Here is a 14,828-nt window from a genome sequence, read left to right on the forward strand (position 1 = left end):
GGTGGCTAAGCATTTGACTCTTGGTTTCAGCTCAGGTGGTGATCTCAGGGTTGTGAGATTGAGCCCTGGGTGAGGCTCCACACTGAGCATGGCATCTGTTGGAGATTCTCTGTCCCTCTCCCTCTTCCCTCCTGCTCATGCTCTCTCGCTCCCTCTCTCAAATAAATAAATACATCTTTTAAAAAAAGATTTTAAGTAATCTCTACGCCCAACATGGGGCTCAAACTCACAACCCCAAGGTCAAGAGTCTAATGCTCTACTGACTCACCAGCTGGGTGCCCTTTAAATGAAATTTTTGACCCGTGTTCATTTTCATCTGTATGAGAGTTGTGGTTATACAATCTTGTTAAAAATTATCCTTTAAGGGGCGCCTGGGTGGCTCAGTGGGTTAACCCGCTGCCTTCGGCTCAGGTCATGATCTCAGGGTCCTGGGATCGAGTCCTGCATCAGGCTCTCTGCTCAGCAGGGAGCCTGCTTCCCTCTCTCTCTCTCTGCCTGCCTGTCTACTTGTGATCTCTCTCTGTCAAATAAACAAAATCTTTAAAAAAAAAATTATTCTTTAAGAACTACCATTAGGTGTTACTAACTTCTCTTCCATTTTATTTCCAGTACCTACTTTTGCATCTTTCTGATGGACATATTTCACTTACTTCCTTATATTCAGGTCAATCAGTCTATATTGAAAAATTACCATTTCTAGTAACCACAAATTGATACAAATCTAAGTAATGTATACTATGAGCCTATAGATATATAAACCTTAAGGCAGAATTCCAAATAATGGCAATAGAGGAAAAATTAAGAACTTTTAAAATTATGCTATGGATAACACCCTGCTACCAACTAACATTTATAAGAACATCTATTATTTGCTAATCTTCAAATTAATTTTTTATAATTATGAGCACATAAAATATTTCCTTGGTCTAATTACTTGATATCAAACCAATATATTTGAAATATGCATATACTTTTATTCAGTCAAGGTTACAATCAAGGCAGAAGCTTAACCCCAGAATTAACATTTACAAATAAATGACCACACAGCACAATTTGTTAACTTGGCCTTTAGCCATGGCATTTGCTCACTATGTCCTTTCTGAGTATATGGTGATTATAACTGTTCCATCTGTGTAATTATGGATGAAATATGATAACATTTCTTTCCAAGCTTTAGCCCAATAAAGATTGTCCTATGGTTGATCGCTGTATTTTAAAGAGTTATGCCTCATGCCTTATTATTCCAGAATATTGCTCCCCCTCTTATTTTTTCCATGCCCTCTATCAAGAAATGAGTTTCATTCCTTATGTTAAGAGTCAGCCTGGCATTTTGGTTTTAACATGACACCTTGAGCATCTCAACAGTCTGAGAGGGTCTACACCAGATCACAGATGGTTAAATCTCCCAGAATAAGACTACTCCACACACTTTCTCCTCCTTCTCCAAGGCCCTCATTTCTTAGTCCATTTTATTTTGTTACATGTTTTTCATCATTATATATATATATCTTTTTTTCACACACACACACACACACACACAACATACATACATTTGCCTGTATTTTCCAGATTTCCTTTAATGATATATATATATAATCATTAAAGAACACATATATATAATAAAGTATATAAAGTTTCCATATATATGTTGGGAAAAAATCATGCTAAAACCAATAATTCAGCGTAACAGTATTCATTGTTTTTGCACCACACACAGTGCTCCATGCAATCTGTGCCCTCTCTAATACCCACCACCTGGTTCCCCCAACCTCCCACCCCCCACCCCTTCAAAATCCTCAGATTGTTTTTCAGAGTCCATAGTCTCTCATGGTTCACCTCCCCTTCCAATTTCCCTCAACTCCCTTCTCCTTTCCATCTCCCCTTGTCCTCCATGCTATTTGTTATGCTCCACAAATCAGTGAAACCATATGATAATTGACTCTCTCTGCTTGACTTATTTCACTCAGCATAATCTCTTCCAGTCCCGTCCATGTTGCTACAAAAGTTGGGTATTCATCCTTTCTGATGGAGACATAATACTCCATAGTGTATATGGACCACATCTTCCAAATATATCATTACCAAATTTAGGAATAAACAAGCGTAGGTGGAGAAGGTTGCATTGTTTTTCACAAATACACTGTTTTTTATGGAATATTTTATTTGGTTTATTTATTTTACATTATATGCCAGTCACTATTCTAATGACGTTATGTATATTAACTTATTCAAACATATTAAACTCTTTGAAACAGAAAAAAAAAACCCAATAATTCAAACAATTACTGTTTACATTTTGGTATTAGCTCTAACCTTTTTTCTATCCATAGGCTTTTTGCTTGTTTTAAAATATTGCCTGTACAGTATTACTTGAATACCCAAACATGGTTATAAATATTTATTATGCTATTATTTCATTTATTTTAAAACATTTATTGGAAGTCTGCTTTGTTCCTACATGGTACCAGGTGCCCAGATTCCAGAGTGAGCAAATAGACATGATCCATGTCCTCAAAGAGCTTGTTCTTGAGCTGTGGATAAAGACATTTACCCAAAAATCATCATGAATAAATATATAATCATAAAATGTGATAACTGCTATTGTGTTAATAAAGGTATAAATTCAGCTGCTCAAATAAAAACACAGAATAACAGTACTGTAAACAAGATAAACATTTATCCCTCTGTCACGTAGCAGTCTCAGATTGCATGGAGATCCCAGAGACTTAAGCTCTTTCAGTCTGATCCCTCCACCATCTGAGGAGTGTCTCCCTCGCTGGTATGTCCAATGTGGCTCTCTAATACTTCAACATGGCAACCAGTAGCAAGAGTGAAAGGATAAGGGGCAAGATGCCCTTCTCTTTAAGAGAATAGTCATTTTTGTGCCATGGCATATGACAAAGTATGTGCTTCTTTAAGCATTAACTAATAAACTTGCAATGAGTCTAATTTCAAATTTTATAGTGGTGATGAACATAAACCATATATTAGATATATACAGGGGTGCCTGGGTGGCTCAGTCATTAAGCATATGCTTTCAGTTCAGGTCATGATCCCAAGGTCCTGGGATGGAGACCTGCATTAGGTTCCCTGCTCCTCAGGAAGCCTACTTCTCTCTCTTCCACTCTCCCTGCTTGTGTTCCCTCTCTCGCTGTCTCTCTCTCTCTGTCAAATAAATAGGTAAAATCTTTAAAATTTTGATATATGTATACTAGATATATGCAGAATGATTATATGATATGAAAATGTCTGTGATTTCATTTGGTGACAGGATCACAGTTACTGCCAATATTTTTGTGCTTTGTTGCCTGTATTCATAATTGAAGCAAATGCTAAATTTCAGTTAGCAGTTCACAAAACACAGATGTAATTTTTTTCCCATTCTAATTCACAGGCTCTGAGAGTTCTATCCACAACTTCTTTAGGTTAAGAACCTCCCTCCCACTTGGGACACCTAGGGGCATGGCTGGTTGAGCCTCTGACTCCTGTGTTGGCTCTGGTCATGATCTCAGGGTCATGAGATCAAGCCGTGTGTGGGCCTCCACACTGAGTCTGCTTAGAGTTTCTCTCTCTCTCTGCCCCTCCCCACTGTGCACACTTTCTCTCTCAAATAAATAAATAAATCTTCAAAAAAAAAAAAAACCCCAAAAACGAAAAGCTTCTGTTTTAAGGGAACACCCCAGAATTTACACATATCACATCTCCCCATATCCCATTGGTCAGAATTTAGATTTCTACAAGAGAAGCTGAGAAATAATTTTTATTCTAGTCAGCCATGTGCCCAGTTAGAAATCAGGGGTCCTATTGTTTTGGGGTTTTTTTTTTTTTTTTTAAGATTTTTATTTATTTATTTGACAGAGATCACAAGTAGGCAGAGAGGCAGGCAGAGAGAGAGGAAGGGAAACAGGCTCCCCGCTGAGCAGAGAGCCCGATGCGTGACTCGATCCCAGGACCCTGAGATCATGACCCGAGCTGAAGGAAGAGGCTTTAACCCACTGAGCCACCCAGACACCACAGGGGTCCTATTGTTATTGAAAATGAGGAGAATGGATATTGGGGTGCCACTAACAAAAAAAGAAATTTACACTCTGAAAAAATTTAACAGGGAGTCCTAATCCAGATTATAGAGTCAGGAAAATATCTCTGAGAAAGTGACAGTTAAGCTGCGATCTGAAGTGTAATTAATAATAGTAGTGACAATACCTGTTACTTATTGAGTGCTTACTAAGTGCCGGGCATTCTTCTAGTTTGCCACCAGTATTAATTCAATCTCACAACAACCACACTCACTTTAGGGTGACTGTTGAGGTTTTAGTGCTGAAAGTCCTACATTCTGGGAAACCCCTCAGTCGGGGGCAAACTGGGTGGTTGTCACTGTGTTGGTGTTGTTGTTATAGTCTCCATTTTACAGAAAGGGAAACCAAGGCATGAAAAGGTTAAGTAAATTGCCCCAAATGAATCCACTAGTAACTGGCAGAGGCAAGATTTCCATCTAGGATGGCTGCTCCAGAATCTACCGGCTTCGCTACTGGATCAGTTTGCAAGGGCTGCCCTAATGACATACCACAGACTGGGGGACTTAAACAACAGCAATTTATTTTTGTTCACTTTTAGAGGCTTGATGTCCAAGATCAAAATGTCAGCAGGGTTGATTTCTTCAGAGGCTTCTCTCCTTGACTGGTAAATGGCCCTCTTCTCCCTGTGTCTTTACATGCTCTGTCCTCTGTGTCTGTGTCCTCATATTATCTTTTATAAGGACATCAGTCATGGGATTAGGACCCACCCTAATGACCTCATTTTACCTTAATTACGTCTTTGAAAACCCTATCTCTAAAAAACAGTCACATTCTGAGGTACTGGAGGTTAGGGCTTCAAGACACAAGTTCGGGGAAACACAGTTTGAGCCCATAACAACCACTAGATTCTGCTACCAGGCAAAGTGTGTGGGGAGGCGAGGGGTAGTGTTCCAGGACAGGGAACTCTGTGTGCACAAACCCTGAATCACTAGAGTGATTCAAAGAGTGAAAGCCTGAGTAGCTAGCATTTACTGCATGTGCAGGACGGTAGGCCAAGTCAAAGTGGAGAGGTAAGCAGGAACCGAGAGATGTGATGTGTTGTGGGCTAAATTGAGACGGGAGTATTTTAGTGCCCAAGGAAGCCCCTGGAGGGATTAAAGCAGGGGTTGGGCATAATCCAACTTAGATTTTAAAAGACAGCTCTGGTGTCTGTCTGGATACTAGACTGGGAACAGGAAGACTGGTTAGGAGCTTGTGGCTGGAGCCTGGGCCAGCATTGTTGGTGATGTGGACAGGTGCAATAGTGGAGACAGAGAGAAGTTGGGTGGATATCATGTGGGTGAAGGTAGCACCAGCGAAACTTGCCAGTTCACGGGAGGGGTCAGAAAAACACTGCATCCTAGCTTCCTCCACCTGGCAGAATCCTTTTTGTACATGTGTCCACCTTCCTCCCTTCAAGGAGCCAGATACCACCCTCAGCCCATAGAGATACATCTTATGAATGAAAAAGCATGGTATTTCCACTTCCATCACTAGTGACTAGGCCAGTGCATGGTTCCCTGCTCTGTCCAGTGGCACTTATGAAAAAGTTTACTATGGGGCTTCTGAGAAATTTGCCTCACTAATAAAGGTACAATAAACCACTTAAGAAATATTATTGCCAAAGATTTAGCATAAATCTAGTTAAGTGCCTAAATCTAATTTTGAAGTTCACCAGAAATACAAAGACGAGAGGAACAAAATAAATGGCATCGTGAGAAAATATATCAGAATGATTCAAAAGAAAAACACAATGCAACACAATGCAATGAGAATCAAATTGAGGGAATGTTCTAAATGAAAAGGGGCTAAAGAAACATAAAACCGAATGCAGTGTATAAAACTTGATTGGATTCTGGTATAAAAAAGATAAGTTTTAAAATACATTTTAGGGACTACTGAGGAAACTTGAACTTGGACTGCATAGTAAGTGATACTAGGGAATTACTGTTAATTTTTCTTAAGTGTGCCATTATTGTGGATCTATAGGAGACATATTTATTCTCCAAAAATATAGGCTGTTGGGGTGCCTGGGTGGCTCAGTCAGTTAAGTGTCTCACTTTGGCTCAAGTCATGATCTCTGGGTCCTGGGGTCAAGCCTGATGTCAGGCATCAGGCATGGAGTTCAGTGGGGAACCTGCTTCTCCCTATCCCTCCGCCCCTCCCCCCAACTTGTGCTCACTGTCTCTCTCAAATAAAAAAATAAAATCTTTATAAAAAAGGAAATATAGGCTGAATCGTGCAGGGGTGCAGTGCCGTGATGTCTGCAGCTTACTTTCAAATGATACAGGAAAAAGAGTGAAGAAGAGAGATTGAGCAATTGTGGCACGTAGTAAAATGTTACCAATTGTTGAATCTAGGGGGCTGGTATAGGGGTCCTCGTTACTACTCTCAGCTTTTCCGTATGTTTAAGATTTTTCTTTTTTTTTTTTTTTTAAAGATTTTATTTATTTATTTGCCAGAGAGAGAGAGAGCACACGAGCGAGCACAGGCAGGCTGAGTGGCAGCAGAGGCAGAGGGAGAAGCAGGCTCCCTGCCGAGCAAGGAGCGCAATGTGGGACTTGATCCCAGGACGCTGGGATCATGACCTGAGCCAAAGGCAGCTGCTCAACCAACTGAGCCACCCAGGCGTCCCTGTTTAAGATTTTTCAAAATGAAGAGGTGAGGGGGCAGAGAGACACCAGGAAGACACCTACCTCTTCTCCCTTTGGAGGTTGTCTGTTCTGAACGGGATGCCTGTCACCAAAGCGACCACTGTGTGGCCCTGATGGAGACTAGCGTGAGCATCTGGCTAAACCGCTGAGCCGGCTCTGGGCCCTGCTGACATTAGCAGTAGCTGCGTTTGCAGCCACTGCCGCTGCCTTCCTCCCAGCCCTCTGTTAGTGAAACAAGCCATATTCCTTACGACTTAAGCATTTGGGGTTGAGCCATTATCTCACGTGGAGACAGGGCAAAAAGACCAAACACAGAGGAGTCAGGGAGGCAGCAGGGAAGCCAGAAGGCCATGGTGGTACGTGTATAAATCGTAATTTGTGTATAGTTTTGCTCTGTTTATTAAAATATGACATAAATTTTTCCATATCATTAAAATTTACTTCTAGACATTTTTATTTAATGTTTTGGAGTAAGTAATATGTTCCTGTGGTAGGTTAAATAATGGCCACAGATTTTTTTTTTTAAGATTAATTTTTTTTTTTTTTTTTTTTTTTTAAGAGAGAGACAGCACAAGCAGGAGGGGCAGAGGGGGAAAGAGAGAGAAAGAGAGAGAATCTCAGGCAAACTCTACCCTGAGTGCAGAGCCCAAGTTGCGGCTGAACCCCAGGACCCCAAAATCATGACTCGAGTCAAAACCAAGAATAAGACGCTTAACCAGCAGCACCACCCAGGTGCCCCTAAATATGACCAGAGGGTTCTTGCAACTAAAGAGGTAGAGTCTGTTCCCCACCCCTTGAAGCTGAGCTGGTTTTTCTGTTTTGGGGGGGAGTTTTGAAGCACAGTTAGCTGTCAGTGTTACATTAGTTTCAGTTTTACAACATCGTAATTCAACGATTCTATACGTTACTCAGTTATCATCACCGTGTGTGTAGTCTCCATCTGTCACCATACGACATTATAACAATATTTTATCACTGATTTTATTTCCTATGCTGTTCTTTTCATCTCTATGATTCATTTATCTTACACCTGGAAGATTGTACCTCTTAATCCCCTTTATCTATTCTACCCATCCCCCTCCACCCATCTCTCCTCTGGTAAACCACCTATTTGTTCTCAGTATTTAATAGTCTGTTTGTGGGATGCCTGAGTGGCTCAGTCAGTTAAATGTCTGCCTTTGGCTTGGTTATGATCCCGGGTCTTGGGATTGAGTTCCACATCCGACTCCTTCCTTGCTTGGTGGGAAGCCTGCTTCTCCCTCTGCCTCTACCTGCCATTCCCCCTGCTTATTCTTTCTCTCTGACAAATAAATAAAATCTTGAAAAAAAAAAAACTCTGTTCTGGTGGCTCTCAAAAAAGTCTTTTTTTGTGTGTGTGTTATTGTTTGTTTTGTTCTTTAGATTTCACCTATAAGTGAAATCATGTGGCTTTTGTCTTTCTCTATCTGAAATCTGAGCTGTCTTTGACATTTGCTTTGACCAAGAGAAGATAACAAAAGTAACATTGTGCAAGTTCCAGAGCGTTTGCCTCAGAAACCTTGCAGCTTCTGCTTTCCCTGTCTTGGACACTTCTCTGTGTCCTCCATGCAAGGAAGTTGGTCTAACCTACCAGAGGCTTAGAAGTCATGGGGAGGAAAGCAAGAGCCAAGACCGACTGACAGCCACATGATCAAGGCCAACTCGGACCTTCGGGCCCACCACATCTCCCGGCTGAACGCTACCACATTACCAAGGCCAGGTAAACAGAGCAACCACCCAGCCAACCCACAGAACCAGGAGAAATAAAAAGTTGTCGTTATGCAGCAACTGATTATTAATACAATTTCCATGGTTTGAAAAATTGTAATATAAAAATATACAAGTGAGGACTCAGAGATATTTGTACAGAGTTGTTCATAGCAGTATCATTCATGATAGCCAAGGGGTAGAAGCAAACCACATGTTCACTGATTGATGAATGGGTAAAAATAAGGTCTATCCATACAGTGGAATATTATTCAGCCTTAAAAAGGAAAGAAATTCTGACATGCTATTATGTGAATGAACCTTGAGGACATCATGCTAGGTGAAATAAGTCAGTCACAAAAGGACACACACTATATGATTCCTCCTATATATGGTACCCGGAGCAGTCAGATTCAGAGCTAGAAGGAATGGTGGTTGCCAGGGCTGTAGGGGAGGGAGGGGGCAGTTATTATCTGATGGGTACAGGGTTTGAGTTTTGACAAGAATTCTGGAGCCAGATGGTGGTGATGGTTGCATGACAATGGGAATGGACTTAATAATGCACAACCCTTAAAAATGGTTATGATGATAAATTTGTTATATATATTTTACCACAATTAAAGATACCAGTGAAAGTTTTTCTCTGACCTATTCCGTATCTGCCCATCTCCTCACTCTCCCATTACTCCTAGGTAACCACTATCATTAGTTAGTATGTATCCGTGGTAGTTTAAAAACCATGTCCACAAATTCTAAAATAACTCCTTTCTTGCAGAGATCGGGCTTAATTTCCTTCCCCATGAGCATGAAGTGTATTTGCTTCTAACAAATAGACTGATATTCCTCTTCTGAGATGAGGTGATGAAAGGTCTGCCCTTGCCATCTTGGGATATCCACCTCCACCCCACCCGTCACTTGCTCCGTGGGAAGCCAGCTGCCATGCATGTGAGCAGCCCTGTGGAGAGGCCCATCTGGCCTCCGACGCCTCCTGCCAGCAGTCAAGAGTGAGCTTAGTAGCGGACATTCCAGCCCCTTCAGATGACTGCAGCCCTGGGTGACAACTTCCCTGCAGCTTCACGAGAGACCCTGACCCAGAGCCACCCAGGGCCACCCAGCAAAGCCACTTCCTGATCCTTAGCCGTCAAAAGTCCTATGAAGTATTAAATACTGGTTGTTTTAATCCATTAAGGTTTGGGGTAATTTGTTATAGCGCCATAAATAACTAATACAGTATCCTTTCCTTTATTTATGCATATATATGCAAATATGAATATAGATTTTATTCTCCTCCCCACATTTTTACATAAAAGTATATTGTTCACATTATCATAATTTCTGTCATAGACACTTCCATAGAAGTTCATAGTGAGTTTCATCATTTTTTTGTTTAGATTTTATTTATTTATTTGATAGAGATCACAAGTAGGCAGAAACATAGACATTTTAACAATATTTGTTCTTCCACTCCATGAGCATGAATGTTTTTCCATTTCTTTGTGTCTTCTTCGATTTCTTTCATAGGTCTTCTATAGTTTTCAGAGTACAAACAAAGAGTACCTGTTTGGTTAGGTTTATTCCTGGCTTTCTTAATAGCCAAAGTACTGTTGAAAAAGAAAACCAAAGCTGGAGGCAACACAATTCTGGACTTCAAGCTCTATTACAAAGCTATAATCATCAAGACAGTATGGTACTGGCACAAACACATAGATCAATGGAATGGAATAGAGAACTCAGAAATGGACCTTAAACTCTATGGTCAACTGATCTTTGACAAAGCAAGAAAGAAATCCGATGGAAAAAAGATAGTCTAAGAAATGGTGTTGGGAAAATTGGACAACAACATGCAGAAGAATGAAACTGGATCACTTTCTTACACCATACAAAAAAAATAAATTCAAAATGGATGAAAGACCTAAATATGAGACAGGAATTTATCAAAACCCTGGAGGAGAACACAGGCAGCAACCTCTTTGACCTCAGCTGCAGCAACTTCTTGCTCTACACGTCTCCAAAGGTAAGAGAAACAAAAACAAAAATGAACTGCTGGGACTTCATCAAGATAAAAAGCTTTTGCGCAGCAAAGGAAACTGTCAACAGAACTTAAAGGCAACCTATGGAATGGGAGAATATATTTGCAAATGAATTATCAGATAAATGGCTAATACCCAAAATCTATAAAGAACTTAAGAAACTCAACAGCCAAAACCAAAAAATCCAGTCATGAAATGGGCAGAGGACATGTACAGACATTTCTCCAAAGAAGACATCCAAATGGCCAACAGACTCATGAAAAAATGCTCAATATCACTGAGCATCAGGGAAATACAAATCAGAACCACAAGAAGATACCACCTCACATCAGTCAGAATGGCTAAAATTAACAACTCAGAAAACAGCAGATGTTGGTGTGGATGTAGAGAAAGGGGAACCCTCTTACACTGTTGATGGGAATGCAAACTGGAGCAGGTACTCTGGAAAACAGTATGGAGGTTCCTCAAAATGTTAAAAATAGAGCCACCCGATAATCCAGTAACTGCTGGGTATTTAAATACTGGGTATTTAACCAAAGGATACAAATATAGTGATTTGAAGGGGTACATGCACCCCAATGTTTATAGCAGCAGTGTCCACAATAGCCAAAATAAGGAAAGGCTCACATGTCCATCGACAGATGAATGGGTAAAGAAGAAATGGTATACATACACCATGGAATATTACTTGGCCATCAAAAAAATGAAATCTTGTCATTGCAATGATGTGGATGGAACTAGAGGGTATTATGCTAAGTGAAATAAGTCAGAAACAAAACAGATGATCATAGGGGAAGGGAAGGAAAAATAAAATAAGATGAAAACAGAGAGGGAGGCAAACCACAAGAGACTATTAACTATAGGAAACAAACTGAAGATTTCTGGAGGGAGGTGGGGGGGGATGGGGTAACTGGGTGATGGGCATTAAGGAGAGAACTTGGTGTAATGAGCACTGGTGTTACATGGAACTGATGAATCACTAAATTCTACCCAAAAACTTAAAAAAAAAAAAAAAAAGGAAGAATTCTCTATTGGATGTCCTTTTCAAAACTCTTTAAGATTTCATGCCACTGGGGCGCCTGGGTGGCTCAGTGGGTTGAGCTGCTGCCTTCGGCTCAGGTCATGATCCCAGGGTCCTGGGATCGAGTCCCGCATCGGGCTCTCTGCTCGGCAGGAAGCCTGCTTCTCTCTCTCTCTGCCTGCCTGCCTCTCTGTCTACTTGTGATCGCTCTCTGTCAAATAAATAAATAAAATCTTAAAAAAAAAAAAAGATTTCATACCACTTTAAAGAAGTTGAAATTTGAAACTTTGGATAACACATTATAGGTGCAATTTATGCAAAAAAGAGATAGCAAGGATCCCCAGTGAGGGCACCAGGCTCAAAGAAAAGGCTTTGGCCCTATGTCAAAATATTGGCAAATGGGGGTGCCTGGCTGGCTCATTTGGTAGAGTGTGGGACTTTTGATCTTGGGGTTGAATTTGAGCCCCATGTTGGTCACAGAGTTTACTTAAAAGAAAAAAATATATATTTTTAAAATATTGACAAATGACACATTTTAAGTTAAAAAGACAATTTTAGGAAAGGATATAAGAATAAATATTCTCACTATGAATATGATTCAAAAGTATGAAAAGATTCTCATTTTCACTTTTCAAGAGGGAGAGGGAGGGAGGAGGGAGGGTGGGAGGAGAGGAGCAGAGGGAGATGAAGAATTTTTTAAAAGGATTTATTTATTTATTTGAGAGAGAGAGAGAGAGGAGAGTAAGCAGGGTGAGAGGGAGAGAAAATCCTCAAGCAGATTCCCTGCTGTGTGTGGAAACCAGTGCAGGGCGGGGGATGGGGTGTGGTGGGGTGCGGGGGGGTGGGATTCTGAGGACCCTAAGGTCATAACCTGAACCAAAATCAAGAATCAGATGCTAAACTGACTGAACCACCCAGATGCCCTTCATCTTCACTCTAAAGAGAAATGCAAATTAAAACTAAACTGAAATACTACTTTTTTACTTACCCAATTAGCAAAAATGTCCAAACTTTCGGCAAGGCTGTGGAGAAATGGGTTCTCTCACAGATGGTAGGAGTGCAAAATGCCATAAATCCTATGACGAGAACTTAGCAGCATCCATTAAAAATGTAATTTCGACCCAGAAATTCTACTTCTGGGAATTTATTTATGCATTTGCATGCAAAAATAATGTACAAAGCTAATAATTTAAGCACTGGTTGTGACAGGAAGTGAGTAGAGAAAAACAAGTGTCTACCACTAGAAGAGTAGTTAAATGAACCAGTATGTACTGATAAAAAAATGGTGATGGGGCGCCTGGGTGGCTCAGTGGGTTAAAAGCCTCTGCCTTCGGCTCAGGTCATGATCCCAGGGTCCTGGGATTGAACCCTGCATCGGGCTCTCTGCTTGGCAGGGAGCCTGCTTCCTCCTGTCTCTCTGCCTGCCTCTCTGCCTACTTGTGATCTCTCTCACTCTCGCTCTCTCTCTCTCTCTGCCAAATAAATAAATAAAATCTTTTTAAAAATAAATAAAAATAAAAATAAAATGTCTATGCTACCCAAAGCAATCTACACATTCAGTGAAATCCCTATCAAAATACCATCACCATTTTCCACAGAGTTAGAACAAACAATCCTAAAATTTGTAAGGAACTAAACGGTCATTTCATAAGCTTTGCCCACTTTACTATGGGTTACAGGCCTTCCATATTGATTTATAGGAGCTCTGTACACATGAGAGAGATTAGCCCTCTGTCTGGGACATAGATTACAACTTTTTTCCCAGTTTGTTTTGGCTTTGACTTTTCTTGTAGAATCTTCCCATGTAGAAATTTTAGAATATATTTAGAATATATTTTTATGTAGTCAGACTTAATATTTATTTTTAAATTCTGGATTTTGAATCATCATTATAAAGACCTTCCCATTTAAAAAATTTTTAATCTTTGTTTTCTTCTAGTACTTCCAGAGTTTTAATTTTTATATTTCTGTGTCTTTCTTGGGGGTTTTTTTTGGGAGGAGATAAATGTTGCAAAGACATGGATCCAGCTGTTTTTCTTTTAGTTGTCATGACATCGTTTACCCATGGGTCGACCTTTTCCCCTTTGACTTAAGATGCTTCCTTTTCCATGGAATGAACTAATGTATGTATTTTGTGTCTGTACTGTTCCATTTATCTCTCTATTCATATCCTAGTACTGTACTCTCTTAACTCTTGCATAAAATATGTTTTCATGTATATCTGGTAAAACTGGTCCTTTCTTATTGCTTTTTTCCCTTGCCAGTGTTTTCCTGGCCATTCTTGTTTATTTTTCCATTTGACTTTTAGGATCCATTTTTCTATTGAAAAGATTCTAAATGTATTTTTATTAGAATTATGTTAATTTTATATCTAACTTATGGAAAGTATGTATTTTTAGTACATTGAGACTTCATAAACATTTTTTTAAGTGTTTTTTTTTTATTTGAGAGTGAGAGAAGCAGACTCCCTGAGCAGAGAGCCTGAAGGGGGACTCAGTCCCAGGACCCTGAGATCATAATCTGACTCAAAGGCAGACACTTAACCAACTGTACCACCCAGGTGCCCCCAGAAACATTTTTGATGGCACTATTATAATTTACCTTAATGTTAGAAATAATGCCATTTATTTAAATGTGCTCTTATTATTTGATCCTTATGTTTTCCCCAGTTTTTGATTTTATAAATAATTCTTTGATGAACCACTATAATTTAATCTTTGTCCATATCTATAATTTTATTACCTTGTGATAAATTTCTAGAAATAAAATCACTAGTCAAAGGCTGTGAACTTTTGGGGCATCTGGGTGGCTCAGTCAGTTAAGGGTCTTCCTTTGGTTCAGATCATGATCTCAGGACCCTGGGATCTAGCCCTGCCTTGGGCTCCCTGCCCAGCCAGGAGTCTGCTTCTCCCTCCACTCTGCACCTCCTCCCATGCTCTTGCACTCTCCCTCTCTCACTCTCTTTCTCTTAAATAAATAAAATATCTTTTTAAAAGGGGGAGGAGGCTGTGAACTTTTGAGATATCTGACGTTACCAAAATTCTTTTTTTATAAAAGATTTTATTTATTTATTTGACAGAGATCACAAGTAGGCAGAGAGAGAGAGGAGGAAGCAGGCTCCCTGCCGAGCAGAGAGCCTGTTGCAGGACTCAATCCCACAACCCTGACATCATGACCTGAGCCGAAGGCAGAAGCTTAACCCACTGAGCTACCCAGACGCCCAAATTGCCAAAATTCTTACCAAAGAAATTATGTATTCTCACAAAATATGGATGAAAGTGAGATTTATTAAATTTTTTTTAAGTCTTGGTACCCTAAAATGTAAAAAGTGTTATCTCACTTT

Source organism: Enhydra lutris, unplaced genomic scaffold (assembly GCF_002288905.1).
Source record: "Enhydra lutris kenyoni isolate GAN:26980312 unplaced genomic scaffold, ASM228890v2 scaffoldscaffold14, whole genome shotgun sequence".
Classification (NCBI taxonomy): domain Eukaryota; kingdom Metazoa; phylum Chordata; class Mammalia; order Carnivora; family Mustelidae; genus Enhydra; species Enhydra lutris.